General features: G+C 39.0%; 1 protein-coding gene across 4 annotated transcripts in view; it reads left to right on the top strand.

The window, feature by feature from the left end:
* The first annotated feature begins 1,229 nt into the window (after window positions 1–1,229).
* LOC117411100 (unconventional myosin-VI-like) overlaps window positions 1,230–18,773 on the top strand; it is a 73,144-nt gene continuing 55,600 nt past the window's right edge. The window contains exon 1 of one of the 4 annotated variants that reach the window (XM_034018207.3): window positions 1,230–1,445. The gene's annotated coding sequence lies outside the window, so the exon portion shown is untranslated. The remainder of the gene's footprint in view (window positions 1,446–18,773) is intronic. The other 3 variants (XM_034018208.3, XM_034018209.3, XM_034018210.3) reach the window with 3 other exon arrangements.

The following is an 18,773-nucleotide window of genomic DNA, read 5'->3' as shown; positions in this document are numbered from 1 at the left end:
ATCTGTATTTAATTATTTTCAAATAATAGTTACTTTTCACAAACCATATTTATAACTATATTTATCGCAGGTCTGGTGTGATGCACTACAGTTACTACAGATTCTGAAACCCTGACATTGAGAGTAAAAGCTCTGTATGTGTTGTACAGTGGTTAAGACGCCCGCTTGTGGTCACTGGTTCAAGCCCAGCCTCCTACCTGTTAACATCGTAGGTCCTCAGTAAATTCTTGTGAAAGCTAGCTACAGTGTCGGGTAACACAACAACTCAGAATAACACAACTCAGAACCAGTCAGAGGGTTTGCAGACACCATCACAATACAAGGGCCATGGTAATACAACAACAACACACAGAGTAACACAACTCAGAATTTTTCTTTTGGAAAAGGATCATAATACATCTACAGCACATGTGACACACTCTATACACCATTATACACAGTTGTGTTAACAATCATCATAATATGCGTGTGTTAAGTCAGGCAGGCAACATTGGGTTTGAAATAAGTATGTACATAATGCATTCTTGAAAGACTTCTGCTGGAAGATGAGCTAAAACAGGCTGGCAGACCATCCCAGCCTGGGTTGCCACACTACAGTTACTGTATGCCATTCCCACTGGCATTTTAGTAGTAATCCTAGTAGTAATAAGTGAGTTTTAATACACACCTGGACATTGTTTCTTTTGGAAATCTGAAAGTTACACATAGGGGCCACACTGAATTATTTAAGTACGCTACTGTGACATCACCAGTTTTTTTATTTTTTTTTTGTTTCATGTTGCAAATGCAGAACTGGAGTAAATGCTTAGTAAATCTGACCTGGACATTTTACTATTACAAAATAAATACTTTTTAGTCTTCGGGAGTGTTGTGAGACACAACCCACACCCAAGGGATTTCAGCCACCTGACAAGTGTGTCTCAGTACAACAGCATACCTTCAAGCGCCTTACTGTGCTTGTAAACTGACCATTACATTGAAACTTCATTTAGACGAGTTGAGTAGATTAAATGAGTGACGTCACAAGGCACGTAGTTAGGAGAAGCTGCAGTATGAGGGTTAAATGAGATCTCATCCGTGAAGAAAAAAGGTTGAAGCATAACTGTATTATAAACAAGTATTAACGTAACTAAAAACATAAATGTTCTGATCATTCGTTTATAATGATTATAAGTTACGTATTTGCCCGATCTCCTCTTGGCTCATTGTAGTTCCGCCAGGAGTTGTTCAGGCGCGCCCTCCTCTGCCCCATCGTGCTCCTGCTCTGTGACGTCATTGTAAATTGTTTCCCTGGACTTCATTCTACGCCTCGAGAACTCGAGTAGCAGGAAGAGGAGCAGCAGGGAGAGCGCAGCCTGCATCGCTGGGAATCTCGGTTGCAAAACCCGAAGTTTTTCAAAGAAACGACAAGAAACACTCAAGAGTGCAGTTCACAAGCTCGCGTAGTAAGTAGCCTCCCCATGCCCTTTCTTGTTGGTTGGATGTCGGCTATTCTTTTCCTATTTCTACTCCAGCTTTGGAAACTACAAAGTATGGAGAGAGGGCTCGCCGGTACTGTTGATGTAATAGCAATGCTAATTATAATGGAGGCTGTCAACTGCAGGACGAGGCTGTAACCTTAATTATTATACTTGCAGTAAGAATATAATCATATATGGAATAAACGTCGTCGAGGAAGTTTGGCATGCATAACGTTTACTTTAGCCGGTTACTGTATCTGTTGGTGTTCTGTCAGATACAGACAGTGTTGCATGGATGGTGTAGCCCTCTTAATTATGTATGTGCAGATTATGTGAGGGAATGTGGGGGAAACATTGTTGGAAACTTTTCAATGGAGATTTACAAAACGGTTTGCAGATTGTGAATGAAGGCAGAACGAGGGTACGTTACAGTAACGACCAACACAGGAGAGAATGAAGAATGAAAATATACAGCAGGCCTTCCGTTTGACACAGAAAGGCTGCAGTAGGGTTCAGGGCAGTGCAGAGGTTAAGGTTTGGAGAGTCTGCACAGAAGGGTTGCCCTGAATATATCACTCAATAAATCCAGAGGTACTGAGTCCTGGAATAACCACCCAGACAGTATCATTCAAATGTAAAGTGTAGGTGTTACAAATGTACCAAGTCATTAAATGTACAGTAAGGGGGGGCAATACAGTTTTATGATGGAAGCGCTGAAATAATAAGAGTTCCACTGAAAGTGGTTTATAAAATCTTTGTGTCCTATAGAACGTTTTGTTAAGTGAAGGATGGGTAGTAAAGTTCAAAGTGCATGTGGATTGACCAGACACTAGGGCAGGTGTTGAATTGCATACAGTACTTTCTGTAGAGCCTGCACATGATCCGTGGTTGTGTTATACTGTAGTAATTGGATCTAAAAGTGTAATATAAAAAGCTAATCTCCTCATAGGGAATTGACTGCAGAAAGCTGAGTGTAACACTTTGGAAAGTTAAGACGTGTAAGGTGTGGCTTCAGCTGTACATTGACACTACTCCTCTGGTGTATTCAGTTGTAACAAAGTAGTGAGTATTTTGGTTGTATAGTGGGGGTGTATAGGGCTAATATGCCAAACACTGGCGGTATGTATCTTTGCAAACCATTGGGCTCAGGATATACTTTGATTCAGTGGTGTGTCCAGTAATACAGAACTCTGGAACTTGTATATTTGATCTTGATAATGTACAGGTTATACTGCTAGTACTTGTGTAGATACTTACAATACAGATGGCAGGGTTTTAAAACAAAGTGTTTTTCATTTATCTGATGAACAACTAAACCTGTCAATAGGTACAACAATATAGCAAAGGTGCTTCTGAACTGCATTCTGGGAGAACATGTCTGTGTATAGTATTACAGGAGAAACGGGATAGTGTACAAACAAGGAAGTAAACAAAAATAACTGCCTTTCCAGAGGACCTTTGAGGAATCAGCCAGCTCAGTTCATTTTGTATAACCACAAACCCTAACAGAGGAACACTCTTTGACTTGAATGTTTGGCCGCTGTAGTGCTGTTAAGAGTCCTGTTTGAATCTGAAAGCCAGCCCTTTAGCTGTGAGCAGTGTGTAGGTGTGTGTGGTGGGCAGCAGCACAGCTTTGGGATACAGGTACAGTATTGTGTTTGTAATTGGGGAACTCTTACGCTTTTCTGGTGCATACATTAAGCAGACCTAACTTTTCATGTGGATGGAAGTATTCACTGTGGCACAGAAGGCTTTCCTTTTCACTTATGTAGAGCATTTTGAAGGAAAATAACACAATGTACTGTGCTTCAGGACACTTTTCTTACACTGTGGATACATTACAATGGCTGAGTTAGGGCTGGCTGGGAATGGACAGCAACACTTTGGAAAGTTAAGACGTGTAAGGTGTGGCTTCAGCTGTACATTGACACTACTCCTCTGGTGTATTCAGTTCTAACAAAGTAGTGAGTACTTTGGTTGTATAGTGGGGGTGTATAGGGCTAATATGCCAAACACTGGCGATATGTATCTTTGCAACCCATTGGGCTCAGGATATAAAACACTGGATGCTTTTTCTCATGAATACCCTTTTGAATAAATGTAATAAACTAACAATATGTGACCTGCCAGCACCCAATGCTCTGGATTATGGCCCACTGGAGATGGAATGTCTCTGTTATAGTATCATGTACTGTATAGTTAAGTTCTTATGGACTGTTGAAGTGTTGCACCATAACATGACTTCTATCTGAAAGCAGTTATAGGGTGGTTATAGGGTGGAAATAAAAGTAAATAAATAAATAAATAAGAACTCGGAACTACAAAAATATATTCTTGTCAACACCCTCTGGGCAGTAAATGAGATTCTGGTGAGAATGATGGCACCCCCACTTTGGTGATCGAGAAATGCCTGCGACCTACATTTTAAAGGCAGTGGCACCAGGTTGGCTGAGCTATTAAAAGCTAGTGTATATCAGTTCTGACAGTGCTTTTTTATTGTGTCCTGCAATACTGATCCCTGCTGGGGTGTATGGTGTAGAGCTGTGCATGTCTTTCCAGTTCCCTGTCTGTAATTGACTTCCTTTAACTCGTTTAACAGGTACTGCACCAGTTGAATACTGTCAGCCTTTCTGTTCTGTGATTTTTGGGCAGTTCATTATGAACCCTGCACGGTTTGTGTAGATATGAAGAGATACTACATGTACTATTTTGGTTCTGTGGTAATTGTCCGGAATCAAAGCCAATGCATTCCACAATCACAATTTGGCAATCGAGCAATATAGTGACCAGGAGCAATATTCAGGACAATGACTGGTAAAAGCATTACCTGTACCATACTAAAACCTGTCAGTGATTGGGGGTAAAACCTGAGTCCATGTGCAACAGCTCTCTAATTCAGCAGAGTAGTTTCAGCTATCCAGAAAAAAAAAAAATCCCTTGTTGAATTGTGGTTCATGTGGTAAACCTCAGAAGCCCTTTGCTTTTTACCTGTAGCATTAGAAATGGGGTCGCACTATGTTACAATATGCCAGAAGTAATAATGAGATCAGGAAGAAAAACACATGCAGACAACTTATGAACTGATAGATTTACAGATCTGTCACAATTTTGATCTATTTTTTTTAATTAGTACTGTGGCCTAAAATTAACTCTGCAAAATATGATGGATTTAGATACTAGCCTTGTGGCAGCCCTGCCCCTGTAAGTGGGGGGGGGGGGGGAATGTAAGATTGGCAGGGATGGGGTTAAATCTGTCCCTGCCAGCAATCACAGGTGTGGCCATTCCCCAGCTAAGTAATTGGTGCTAATTGGGGAGTGGCCACATATATAAAAGGAGCCAGCAATTCTTTGTTTGTTTGGAGGGAGTTTTTGATCTGTGTGTTGTTGGACTATGTCTGTTCAATGAAGGTGAATGCTCAGCCTGACAGCGGTTTCTTGTGTACTTTTGTTTTGGCTCTTGTACTTGTTTGTTTGTTCCTGTGGTCTTTTTTTAAATAAATGTGTGCAACAGCACTAAACTGCAGCTTCTGTCTGAGTCTCTAATTGCTGCTGGTAACATCTTGGGCCGTGACGCTATCCTGTTACCAGCCTATATCCCCTTATACCCCTGTGACCGTGATCTAAGGTAAGCCTCAGATAACTGAGCTCTCCTTGTAATATCTGCTGAAACCCACAAGTGATGTTATTGTACTGCTCTCCCAAAGGAAAGGACTCATTAATGCAATTAATTTCTGGTTTAGCGCAGGGCAGTCATTGAGACCTATTATTCAACAAACCCCCAAGGGGCTGTTTATATTAAAATGCTTTATTCAAATACAAATGGAGGGGCGCAGCAGTATACAATGCTGTGTTTATTTACACTGTAGTCCGGTGCACAAACTCAAGGCAGAGCAGCCCTGTAATAATGTTCTCTAGCGTCCAGGTCATTTCCAGAGAGAGGCAGGGGTCTCGTTCCTACCAGGATATTTGCATCTAATATTAGGACTGGCAGGTTTGTCTTCTTAAAATAAAAACTGTACAGGGGGAGACAAATAAATTTCAAAGATATCAGTCACTTTCATCCACAAAAAAGCTAAAACTTTGTGAGCCATTCTGGACAACTGACTTTTGTGTAGATGTCCATTCAGCAAGTTAGACAAACTTTTCCCATGAGATCATTGATAAATGCTTCTGGTCTACAGTACGTATTTTTGCCAAGCTTCATTTTAGTAAGTCCTTTTCACTCTTAAAATGTGCCTTTGGCAAAGCATGTTTCTTTATGTACAGTACTCTATATTAATACAGGTGTGCACGCTGTTATGCTGCATGGGTTTATTTAGTTTTTCTATCCTGTAAACTTCAGTCAAGAAAATAATCTGTCAATGAGCAGGATAACCTACAGTTAATTTGTCATTTTATTGGCCATACAAAATGTCTGTTACTACTCCAGATTACTTAAACGCACACACTCACAAAACTGTTGGAAAAATGGAAAAAACATAAGCACTGTTTGGGTTTGTAAAAGTATGTTACATTCAGTTTGTAGAACCAATCATCCAGAAAACTCCCCTTTTTAAGGATTTCCTTCTTCCTTAATTCATTCTTCATTGATTTAGGTACAGGACTGTTCTATTACATTTACTTCAGATCTAACCTTTGTCCTCAATTCAGACGTGAGCCCTGTCCATTCTGTCGTTTCCTGATTGCTGTTGCAGGCTCCCAGTTACTCTCAATTACCTGTATGAGCAAATATATGCCATGTTGTTGTTCAGTGTGGTGAACCTGAAAAACTAATTACTGAGTCAATAAAAACAAGCAACACCAGTTTGCTCTGTTTACAATCGTTGTGGGGATCTAGGAGTAGCAGATGCATGAAACCCAAGCAAGCCTGCCTCTATTTTGAAGATATTTTTAGACCGAATTCTGAAGGCAGCTGAATTTGGTTAGTTGTACTGCACAGTAGGCTTTGTCTACATTAGGGTCTGGATCAACTTAGTGGTAGCAGGGCTGCAGTGTGAGGCAGGCAGGCAATCTGAATAAAGGAAATAATTCTGCCTCCTAAAAATAAAATAAGGTAATCCAGGCTAAATGCAATCTACCACCCTCCAATTTGTGAATCCAAGTTTTGGTTTACGCAGACCCAATGTACAGTATGTGAGTTTAAAAAAAAAATGTAAATGCTTGGTCTACAGGTTTTTATGGTCTACTGCCCACAGTTTTTTCCCTAAATAGTTCAAATTGTGTGTGCAATACATACATGAAAATATTAAAAATTACCTGCTGCTATTTCAGTTTGGATCCAGATATGCAATCACTTTTATGAACTTACACTGTTTTGGCGCTCTGACCACTTATGTGTCAGCAACAACTGGAAGAAAGTGTATGTTATATTTCTTCTTGTTATTATTACCTGTACTGCACAAAATCCACACAGTGTGGTCATTTTTGATTCCCAAATCATTGCATCACTCTTCTATGGCAATTACAGGCTTGATGTGCAAGGTAGAATTTTGATCATTTCATATGCTTTAAAGTGATATTAAAAAGGATGCAGAGTGCAATGGTCCTGAATATTCAGTAGATACGAACATTTAGTTTGCAGTGCAGGTTCTACATTTTGTGTGAAGAATACAGTGTCCTGTACTCTCCACTATTTCCTGCCACTCCTCTCAATAGCTTTTTCCATATCCTGTTTTTTTTAATGCACAGGTAACCTTGTGACCCCTTTAATCCTATGAATCTTCCAACACTGCTTTTGTTTCATTTCTGTTTTATTACTGATGTCAGGTTTTCTAGTTTCCATTTGTCAATCAACATTTTTCTAACCCTTCCATGGCTGCCGAATGTTCACCCCTCCTGGAACTGTTCTTTATTTCTGCTTGTATCGTCACTCAAACGAATGCACGCTTTCACTTTAATGCTAGTGCTCTGCTCAGTTTGGGGTGTATTTACATAAACAAGATGAAACATGATGTCATTTTTTACCCTGTATGCCGTGTGCTCACAAACCACACGTGACGCAGTAATACAGTAATACACCATTGGTGGGAATACAAGCTTTTTGCTATTTTGTAACATTTCTTTTTTTTTTCATATTTTGTTAATTTCTATTTGTATTATTAAAATTCCATCTCCAAGTCATCAGAGGGTGGAATGCGATTATTGTAAAACAGAAATGAGATAAGCTGACTCTTTTCTTTACAAAACTCTGCATTAAGAGACCGAGGGCCATATTTACTATTACCGGGATGGTGAGAATTTGGTTAAATGCGTTATACCTTTCTGTATTTGTTCCAGCAAATGTTCTCGGTAATAAATACAGTATGTAAAATGTATAATTCCCACAATCAGCTGGTCTATTTATTTGCTGCGTAATGGCAATTAATTGGACTCCCGTCCGAAATCTATTCTCAGGGGTGCCTTCAATAGGCAGAGCGCATTATGTGGTGCTTTCTATAGAACGACCTGCACGCCGAGAGCGCTTCCTAACAGTGGTGAGTCAAGCTCAGTGCTGCCTCGCTGGAGGTTCAAAATGGCCAACCTGCATTATCAGTGCAGTGGCTGCAAATAGATTTTTTCAAATATTGATTTGTATGACCAACATATGTGTGATAAGCAGGGATCATAGGATTCAATTTGCTACGGAATAACACGCAGATTTTCTATGATAACGCGGAAAAACGTGGTTATTCTATAACAGGGAAAAACACAGATTTTCTATGTTTTCAGAGATTTGTTTTTGTTTTACACTTGGGGAGGGGCAAAAAACATACAATGTTTTTTTGTTTGATAATCACCAAATCAAAACACGTATCGTATGTAAACATTAACACAGGCGACTGCTTTAAATTTACACACAAACATACCTGTCTAACAAAACTGCTTGCGATATTCAGGTTCAGTTTACTTCAGTATCCAGAGCTGTTCAAAGGTGCCGGAAACAATAAAAATCACCCCTAAACGAGTTTGGCAAGGATGAATTTCACGTCGATGGTAATGAGCTTACACTTGTAGGTAGACCGTTGTGAACACATTGGAAGCGCTAAACATAAATTGAATGCAAGGAAACGTAAACAAGATGAGGCCGAAACAGCAGGGCCAACAAACACTGAAACAGACCACTGTATTTAGATCATTTCAGCATCTTATAACTGCCTAAGAACAGCGTGAATCTGTTTCAGGTTTTGTCAAAATGTATGTAAAAGGCGACATTCCTCTGTACAAAGTGGATCAACCGGCAGTTGGAGATTTTTTTTCAGCAAGCACTTTAGGGAGGTGGTGCCATTCCAAAGTCAGACCAATTGTAGCTGGAATGCTGCAGCTCTATTTGAACAATAGCCGTCTGGAGGACGAAGACTGACTCGGAGTTGAACTTACGTGAATATTTTTTATTTTTTTTATTTTTTTTGCAACAGGGAACTATTTGTAATATTTGAAGTAAAAAAAAAAAAAAAGTGTTTGTTTTATTGATTAATGGCACTGGTAAGTTTGTAGCTTCCTTAGAATTTGAAAGTGTAACCATTTTTGTTTTATTTATTTATTTAGCCAAAGTGACTTACACATGTTACGCTGTAAAACAAGGTTACAGTTCAAGAATAATTCGTTATAAATACAACAGAGACACAACAAGTGTAACAAGACCACAATAAATGCTTCTTGTGTTAACTGTACCCCAGTAGTACTGTTTGTGTGTCTTATAATGTGGCAGGGAAAACTCATTTTTAGCCCGTCTATTTTAAAACAGTGCTGTGTGTAAGATATCCTCTTTACAATCCCTAATAATGAAATGATTTCCAATGTCAAACTAAACAAAAATACCATTCCATACTTAGTCATTTTCTGCATGACTACCTGTTTTGTGCCGTAGCCGTGTACAGAAAACTGAACGGCCTTGATCCATGCTCTGAGAATCTTGAGGAGATAATTGTGTGGGGGTGTGGTGGAGACCTACTCCCTTGGGATTGGATGGTCATTGTGTGTGTCGCTGAATGAAAGTTCTCTTATGCCTCGTTTCCACTGCCGGCCCGGCAGGGCCCCCGTTTCTGAACTTTTTGCAAACCTGGCCATTGTCGGAAGTTCTTCACCTGCTGTCGGAAGGATTGTGGGATAGTATTGTGTTTCCTTTAAAAAGCATGGACAGAAAACAAACTCTACGAGCGATGGAGGCTGATGTGGAAAGGACTTTTAGCTTTACACTATTGTAGACAGAACCAGAATAAGGTTCCACACACTGCAAATAAATCACCTGTTCTGTCAAATTTATAGCGTGGATGCAGAACTGTTATTGCAGCATTTAAAAATATAAAATTCATTTATACAAAGTCTCCCAGCTTTCTTGAACAGATCTGCGTTTTCCTTGTTTTTCTTTTGTATTTGTTATGCTCTCATTAGTATCTAAACCTAGTACAGCGTACGTCAGTTCTGGCAGATTCTACTGTACTTGCTGAAGTGGTTTTCTCCCACTGCTAATTTAAAAAAAAAAAAAAAAAAAAAAAATAGCCACCTACCTAACAATTTCATCCCGAGGGCTACAGTGAAACATACGATCTTTAAATTGGTACTTTAGTGTAGACCGAATGTGTAAGTGAACACAATTTTTTCCTCTGTCATCTGGTCTGGTGCTGTCCGTGTCAGTTTCTCAGCACACAGTACAGTAGTCGCTCAGTAACGTTGGGTTCTAACTCTGTGATCCCTCACGCCACCTGACATTCTATCTTCCAACATCGCTGATGTGTGTCAGTGGGTGTGTTCACGGAGGTCATTCTGCGCAGATTATGCAAAGCGAGCCAGAAAAACTGGGAGCAGCCGATCGAGCCGTCGGTGGAAACACCCGATTTTACATTTTTTTACGACTGGACGCGGCCGGCAGTGGAAACAAAGCATTAGACTTGAAGCTTCTGTCCTTAATCCCTGTTCACTACAGTTTTGGAAAATGTGTAACTTTTGCTGGAATGCAAAGCAATGAAACTACTTGCTACTTTATTGGTGGTGTTTTAGTGCAGCTTAATAACTGGGATCTCGTCAATCTTTAACACTCATCTGCATGCAAGAATAGTCAAGTTATTCTTGGTCAGTGCCATCAAAAGGTGGCACTTTGGACCTTTTTAACAGTTCAAAAAACACGTTTCATGACTCAGTTTCACAGTTTCAGTTGTCATGTCACTATGTTTCAGTGATTTCATTCACTGGTTAAGGGAAAAGGCAATGACAAATCTAAATGTACATTTTCCCAAACTTTTGTAATGTTTTATTTGTTCAGTGCAGTGAACAAAGAGTTAATTGATTTAGTTTATTATGATTATCATTCCTGTTGATCTACTTCAAATAATAAGAAATTGGTAACAGAAGGTTGTAAATATTTAAATTGGGTACTAGTTGAGAATAGGTGGCTGTGTGGTCCAGTGGTTAAAGAAACTGGCTTATAACCAGGAGGTTCCCGGTTCAAATCCCACCTCAGCCACTGACCGATTGTGTGACCCTGAGCAAGTCACTTAACCTCCTTGTTCTCCGTCTTTCGGGTGAGACATAATTGTAAGTGACTCTGCAGCTGATGCATAGTTCACACACCCTAGTCTCTGTAAGTTGCCTTGGATAAAGGCGTCTGCTAAATAAACTAATAATAATAATAATTACTGACCTGCCAGTCTGGTCTAAACAATCAAAGCGCATCTGTTAATTAAAATGTCTGTCTGAAAGACTATATAGAATGTTCTTCTTATAAAGGGTTTAGAAGTGCGACACCTGGTGGATATGAGGTATCATGACTTTTTCCCGTGAAATGAATTTTACCATGAACCATTGAACATTTAAGCGAATAGAAATTCCTGATTTCCTTATTCTAAAAGTTAATTGAAAACCAAATTGTTTTTGGAATCATTTTAATAAGAAATCTCCTGTACGCAAGTTTTACAGTTAAGTGTGTTTTCCCAATAAAATGGAAATGTTTACTGTGTTTTAATGAAGTTTAAAGTGAAATTCTTAAATTATTTTCCTTTAATTATTATATAACGTTTCAGTACACAGTAGTGCCCACTACACACATTTCTGAATTCTGATTTCACTTTGCACCCATCCTCTTTAAATCTTCCAGTCTGTTTGCATTACAGGAATATCAACTGTGTTGTGCTTTTTGAAGGTTTAAAGCATTGTCCTGTTTGGATGACTCTTGTGTGAAGGACAAGTTTTTGAATATTATAATCTCTTTTAATAATGTGGATTTAGTCTTTGACGTTTTACCTTTGAACACATGCATTAACCTGCAGTGTGGTTATAATTTAACAAGCCTGGGTGTGGTAGTTTTTTTTTTTTTTTTTAGCATATTTCATTTTGCAATTAGCTTTGTATCTTTGGATGCTGATTTGCGTCCTGGGAAAACTTGAAATGTATTCGATAGGATTTTTTTTTTTTTTTTTTTGCCATTTATTTATTTCCCGATTTCTTCTGGACACTGAAATTCAGCTGTGACTGGATATTTAATTGACTTTGACTCCTGAATGAATGCGGTATTGTCCATACTGTGTGTTCCACATTGACTGTATATAAGGAACAGATACAGATTTCAAATGGCTCCTCTTACTGAGCGTGCTCACTTCACTCATCAGGTGTGCTCTGTGCTGAACGGTGTTCTTTCAAATGGTGCAGCGCCCTGTTTGCACATTAAAAGCATGTGTTGAAAATATAAGCCTTGTGTTTTAGATTTCTTGATCCATTGTGGAATGTAAACTGGCTTGATTGGTGACAAGAGGTCTCAGAAGGTGGAGTGATGGAACCATGTAGGAATCATTTTCTTAGTGTAAAATGAACCATGCTTGTCGGATGAGACACTGCAGCTTTTGGACTTTAAGACAGGAGTCATTTCATGCCAAGTGCAGTGCTGTAGTCGAGTTGGTACTGTGTTCATTATTTTCATTTTCATTATTTTCATCCAGTATTATTAGCATTAGGAACTTCTATTACAAACTGCTTCTTTAAGAAGGTTGAGAATGCTGACCAAGACAACCGCAACAGTGCATCGACTACAACTGTGGACACAAACACAAACAAAGCTCATCCCGGAATGGCATACAGTGTTTTAAGAAAACAACCAGTTTCAGTGGCATTCCGATACCGTCAGACTTAAGACCACGCCACCAGCCAAGTGGACCAGTATTGAGACAGTTAGTTGCTCGACGGGGTCATTTTATATGTTGTGTTTTGTATATAATCTAGTTTTATTTTTAAACACTTATGAATTCAGCATTTCACACCTTTCCCCTTAGCAGTTCCAAAGATACAGCCCCTACAAAGCCAGGGGCAGAAGCCATGATGGCATCAAGCACTGTACCCAAGTCCAACGATTGCTAACCTCTCTGATGCCACTGCTTTAGCTCACTTGGCTTGAAATGATTTGCATTTGATTTAAATACAGGAAACGTTGATAATCTACACAAAAGATACCTGATGTAAGTTATTTCATATCCTGTTATTTTTTCTGTTTTGTTCTGAAAGGGTGGGGGAGCTCTTTAAATCTCCTATTTTACAATACAGTACTGGGAGCTTTTCACTACACTCAACAAACATTTGTGTGGCTCTGTCTGTGTGAGAGAGAAGTAAACCCATTTTGGTCTGAGGTTAGTACTGTAAACCTTGTTAGCAAGTTTTCAGCCCTGAAAAGACTGCACTGTGGCATTGTGATTTCTGCTGATTTCGTAACCTGTCTAGATTACTACACATTTTCTTGATGTGTCTCATTTTACCTGAGAGGTAGTTTTGAAGAGCACTCTGAATGAGCCTAGTGGATTAAGGGGTCTTCTACACCAGGGGCCTATTGCACAAAAGTGGTTTAAAAAAAGCCAGGTTTAATTCAAGTTATCTGGTTTGAGTTAACAGGATATAACTTAGCAGGCTAACTCTGTTGCAATAACATAGACCGAGTTCAAATGAACTCCAACACAAGATAGTGCTCATGCTGTAGGCTGTCGTGCTATCCCATGTCTGTTATTGTGGTTTGCACAAAAGCCAAACGTAGAATTGAAACTTGTGTACCTATCCATCCTGATTCCACAAGGAAGGGAGTATGTTTCAAAGGTCATTTAACACTTTGTGTCTCTCTTGCTTAAAATACATATGATGCAAACTCTTTTAACCAGAAAATAAGCACGTATAAAATGTATCCTGGAAATGCGCTCAGTGGTTTAGAGGACTGTAGAGGACTGTGAGTTTGCAAAAAGTACTTTGCATTATCACGTCTGAGATAATGAAACCATGTCTAATCTTTTTTCATTGACGCTCTGTGGTCATTATTCCAGGACTAGGAAACTATTTTAGTTTGTGTTCAGGTGTGTGTGTGTCTGGTCTGTTCTTAGTGATGCAGTACTTGTTGGGTGTATTGAATTGATCTAGACAGCAGCAGCTCTGCATGCTGACCCTGCTTGCATCATTAATAACTGGACATTATGCTTTTGGAGTAATAACATCAAAGGGAGAACCCTTCCTAACCCGCATTTTTAAATGTATTCTTCCTTGAACTGGTTATTCCTTTTGTATTTTAAAAAATGATTTACCCGAGGTTGCCACTTGAGATGGGAGTCTTGTTTACTTGCTTTTCTTCAGCTGGGTGGAACTTGCACAGGAGTGGGTGAAGTGACTTGCTGAGTCAGAGGTGAGATTGGAATTCATGCCTAGGATCACTTACCTGTCACTGTTCTGTACCCCAGAGACGCTGTTAATGCTTACCTGTTACAGCCCTGTATCCCAGAGACGCTGTTAATGCGTCACTTACCAAATAATTTTAATTAGTTTCCTGGCTTTGTCTCTGTTAAACAAATTGCAAACGATTGCATGCCAGAATGTGTGGGACATAGAAGGAATAAACAGACCTTAAGTGGCTGATGAGGACAGTCATGTTAATAAGAATTGTGATGCTAATAATGTACATGTTTATGTGTGTATATATCTCTATATATATTATATTATATTATATTATAGACAAGCTTTATCCAATAGTTTTTTGTATATACTCTACATACAGTGTATGTACAGTAGGTCATGGTGCTTTTTCATGATCACTCTCCCTCGCTACCCCACTGGCTTTGCTTTAGTGTTTTATTTTTTTGGTTTGTTTTGTTTGTTGCCTCCCCTTGGTATGCATTTTGAGTCAGTTGACAATGTTCTTTGATGTTAGACTCAAGACTTCCAGTTACTGTCCAGCTTGTGTGATCAGCCATTCATGACTGGTATGCAAACTAGCAGGGGTTTTGTCAGCTGAACAAATCCTTACCAAACAGCCAAGCCAAGGAAAAGCTTTACATAATTCAAATAATCTGATGCAAGCCTCTGGACCTTGGAATTTGTTTAATCTTCTGAGTTTTTGCATGTATTCCACAGTATTACCCAGAGGTTTTCGTTGCAAAATGCAACATGCTAGTAGTATTGCAATAATTGTTATTCATGATTTATAGTTTAGCATAATGATTATGAATGTGCTGCATGCATTGTTGTAGCTGGGCCATTCCAGTGGACTATGTTCTGGGGAACTGTTTGTTTTCTTTGTTTATAGTTGATACATGAACCTAATATAATATAATGTGGAAATGGGTTCCATGGTATGTGTTGTGTGCAGACAGGCTGGCAAAGTAAGAGCTGTTTAACTCATGCCCCTCATGGTGAGAATCTGGTGGTATACATGCCATTTTGATTTATTTTTACCTGTTTTTTCACCATATTGGGAACAACCTAACCAAGTGAAGTTAGCAATTTTTAAAGCTTGTTTCAAGAGCATAACAACAAAAACAAATTAAATCATGTAAGTGTGCTATTTACATAGGCGGTTAAGACCCTGACCTCATCCTTTAACACTGCTAGTGATGGTATAAAGAGGGATAGGGTCTAGCCCCCTGCAGAATTCATCCAGATCTGCTTAAAGGATAATATTAATTAGACTGTAACTAAAGGCCTCTTGGATATAATGGTGTGGAACGTCTTCCTCTTGCACCAGCATGAGGAATACTATTTGATTTACCCAGTCACTGTCTGTAACAGTCAGCAGGGAATAACTGCCTCGCACTACTAGGGAAAATCAACATTTAATGCATGTTGGAATGGATTTCCTGTTTGGAGAAAATTACATGTTTTAAACACTAAATTGGTACGTGTGCTTTGAATAGCCTTCTAGCATCTGCTTGTGTTGCCCTTGTAAATTCTCTCTTTTCAACCTCGTCATTTGCACACCACTTTGTTTATGCAAGGATTCATGAACAGTCTGCCCTCTTGTCTGCAACAACAGACTGGCAGCGGTTTGGAGTCTTTGCTGTATCATATGAACGACTCCATCTAGGATACATTTCTGCAACCTGCTGGTTACCATTCAGTTTCACACAATGTGCGATAACACAAAGTTTTTAAATTTTTTTGGGCATCAATATTTAAAATGACATGCAAATGACATGTTGTGAGAGACAGGGGTGAAGACTTCAACTCCGACAAGTCTCCACAATTGGCCTTTCCTCCAAATAACCAATCTCTGCTTTTCCTATGAATCGCATCTTTACCACAACAATAAGATTCTGTCCCTGTGCTGCAGGTATTGAGAACCCAACCTGATCCCTGTGTACTGTAAAGACATGGGGCAGGTTCAATGAACTTCACGCGAGTGAAAATGAAAATCGTCAGGAAAAATAAAACGCAAAGGAATCGTAAGGGACTTTAAAAGAATGTTGTTTTGCTAAAACGGAAATATTCTTAGTTATTAACCTGTTTTAGTATTGAAGTATAACAATACAAGCAAAATAAAACCAACATATCTTTAACATACAATAAGAACAACAGCACCAAAGCTAATATTGCCAGCTTGTATGTATTAGAGCAGTGGTATGGTTCAATTCACACACTTGCATTCTTTCTTTTGCTCAGCATTTCTCTCAATGTTGGAACATTCTGCCTGTGTTCCAGGGTTGCCCTGGGTAACCAAGCAAATGCAGCTTCATATCTTTGTGTAAGAGGACTTTGCAGTAAAAGGATGCATAGCAATTGTGCACATTTAGACTGAAAATCCAATGGGGGCAAATGGCAGCCATGACCATTCCGCAGTATAAAGGGCTGCCTTATAAAGGGGGAGCACTGTAATTGTTCAATAAAGCATTGAAAATCTTCCTTGCACAGTGACTGATAAAGTAATTGTTTAGAAAAGCAATAGGCAAGTGTATGTTAATAAAATATAATAAAGTAACAGATAAACTAACATTAATAAACTGTCATACTACATTAATACAGCCCCCTTACACACATTAAAAAATGCAGCAGCAATATACAAGACATGCACATTATTTAACAGAGTGGTGAAGCAACTCACCAGAACGGGAAACACCATATTGCTCGGCAACTTTGTGTCTGATTTCAGGTTTTTTTTTCAAGAGCTCAAACAATTTCCAACTTTTTGTAGCAAGAGAAATAGGGACACGCATTTTGCTGTTTGTTTACATGCCATTTTGTAGTGATGAGGTGCACTCGTGGAAATCAGAATGCAAAACAGTTCAGTGATGTGACGGCAGTTCTGGAAAGATTTAATAAACCAGTCGGTGTGCCTCAAGACACTCTCCCGATGACAAGTCACTGAATGAATCATTTTAATTTAAGTTTGATGATGATGAGTTATCAGGTTAGAAAACAGTACTGTATCCATTGTGAACGAATCGCTAGCGGTGCCAAGAAGGTTTTCTTTTAAAATCACTAAAGAATCATGCCAAAAGCTCATTGACAAATATCCTAAGCATTTAAAAGATGGTTATTATTGCTAAAGGTGTCTCAACAGCTATTAATTTCATCACCCTTGTCAGGGTATGAATACTTTACAATGAGCATTTTTGGAGTGTTGCAAAAAATATTGCTGAAATAAATAATAGTGACATCTATTTCTCATCCACAAAAGCAAAAATTGCTACAAAAGATTTTTCCTGTAATTTGTTTGAGAAATTTCTAGAAATTATAAATTTCCATTAGGGTATGTAGACTTTTGACTACAGCTGTGTGTGTGTGTGTGTGTGTGTGTGTATCTATCTATCTATCTATATTACACACAGATATCTCTCTCTCTCTCTCTCTCTCTCTCTCTCTCTCTCTCTCTCTCTCTCTCTCTCTCTCTCTCTCTCTCTCTCTCTCTCTCTCTCTCTCTCTCTCTCTCTCTCTCTCTCTCTCTCTCTCTCTCTCTCTCTCTCTCTCTCTCTCTCTCTCTCTCTCTCTCTCTCTATATATATATATATATATATATATATATATATATATATATAATATTACACACAGATATATCTCTCTATCTCTATATATCTCTTGAGGAAACTATGTATCGAGCTGGTTTTCCAAGAATTCAGCAAGGTAATTTAACAAAATAAATTTGATGACAGACTTTAACTAGAAGTCTTTCTTAATGTCTTCGTTTGTCATTGAATTGATGCGGTTGTTTTAGTATTTCTTAATGTCGTGGGTGTTAATAGTTAATAATGTAACTATTCAGTCGTGGACATGGCTGGGTTGACTCTTCCCAGGTCTCTCTGTTGCTCTATTGACTATTCCAATTGCCTGTTAATCACCGGATCAGCAGTTAATCCAGTGAATACTGTAACAAGGTGATTGTGGATGTGGGCACGCACGAGCAGTTAATCCAGGGAATACTGTAACAAGGTGATTGTGGATGTGGGGATGTCCGAGGGGGGTGGGGAATGTCTTTCATTGAAGTTTTAATAGAAGTACTGTAACATGTCTCGGTAGAGCAGATTACAGGCTCTGGGAGGAGTCAATGCCTTGTGCCGACACAGTGTGCCGGTCATGAAATCCCATTCGTGTTATTTTATGTACAAAGTAGGGATAGAAAAAATCTATATTCATTCTTGCTTAATTGCATTCCTCACCCCCCCCCTTCACAACCCCTCCTCACCAAAGGAGAATACATATGTTGAAGCACTTAAAGGTACATGTACATGTGTCACAATACCATGTATACATACAGTGGATCCTCACAAGGCTGAGTTCTAACAAGGGCTATGTTCTTGGAATGACTCGCCTAAATTTCAATAAACTTTGCATTTCAATTTGAAGTCAACACACTGTGTATATAGGTCATGGCACATCCACCTGTATATACTGTAGGCCTGTGTCTTTTTACCAGTATGTCTGCAACTGCTGTTTGCGTACCAGTTCACATTGCTATTTTTGTACTACAAAAGTCTAAGGTTCGACTTCTGGCTCATGGTGATCTACTTAACTAATGCTTTTTGGAGTGTGATTGGTTAAGATATATATTGGGAACCAATAGCATGAAGCTGATCAAACTCTGATTTGGACATTCTCTACAATAAGTTACTG

This window comes from Acipenser ruthenus, chromosome 6 (assembly GCF_902713425.1).
Source record: "Acipenser ruthenus chromosome 6, fAciRut3.2 maternal haplotype, whole genome shotgun sequence".
In the NCBI taxonomy this organism is placed as follows: Eukaryota; Metazoa; Chordata; class Actinopteri; order Acipenseriformes; family Acipenseridae; genus Acipenser; species Acipenser ruthenus.
The sequence above is the reverse complement of the archived record's forward strand: the minus strand, read 5'-3'. Positions and strand labels throughout refer to the sequence as shown.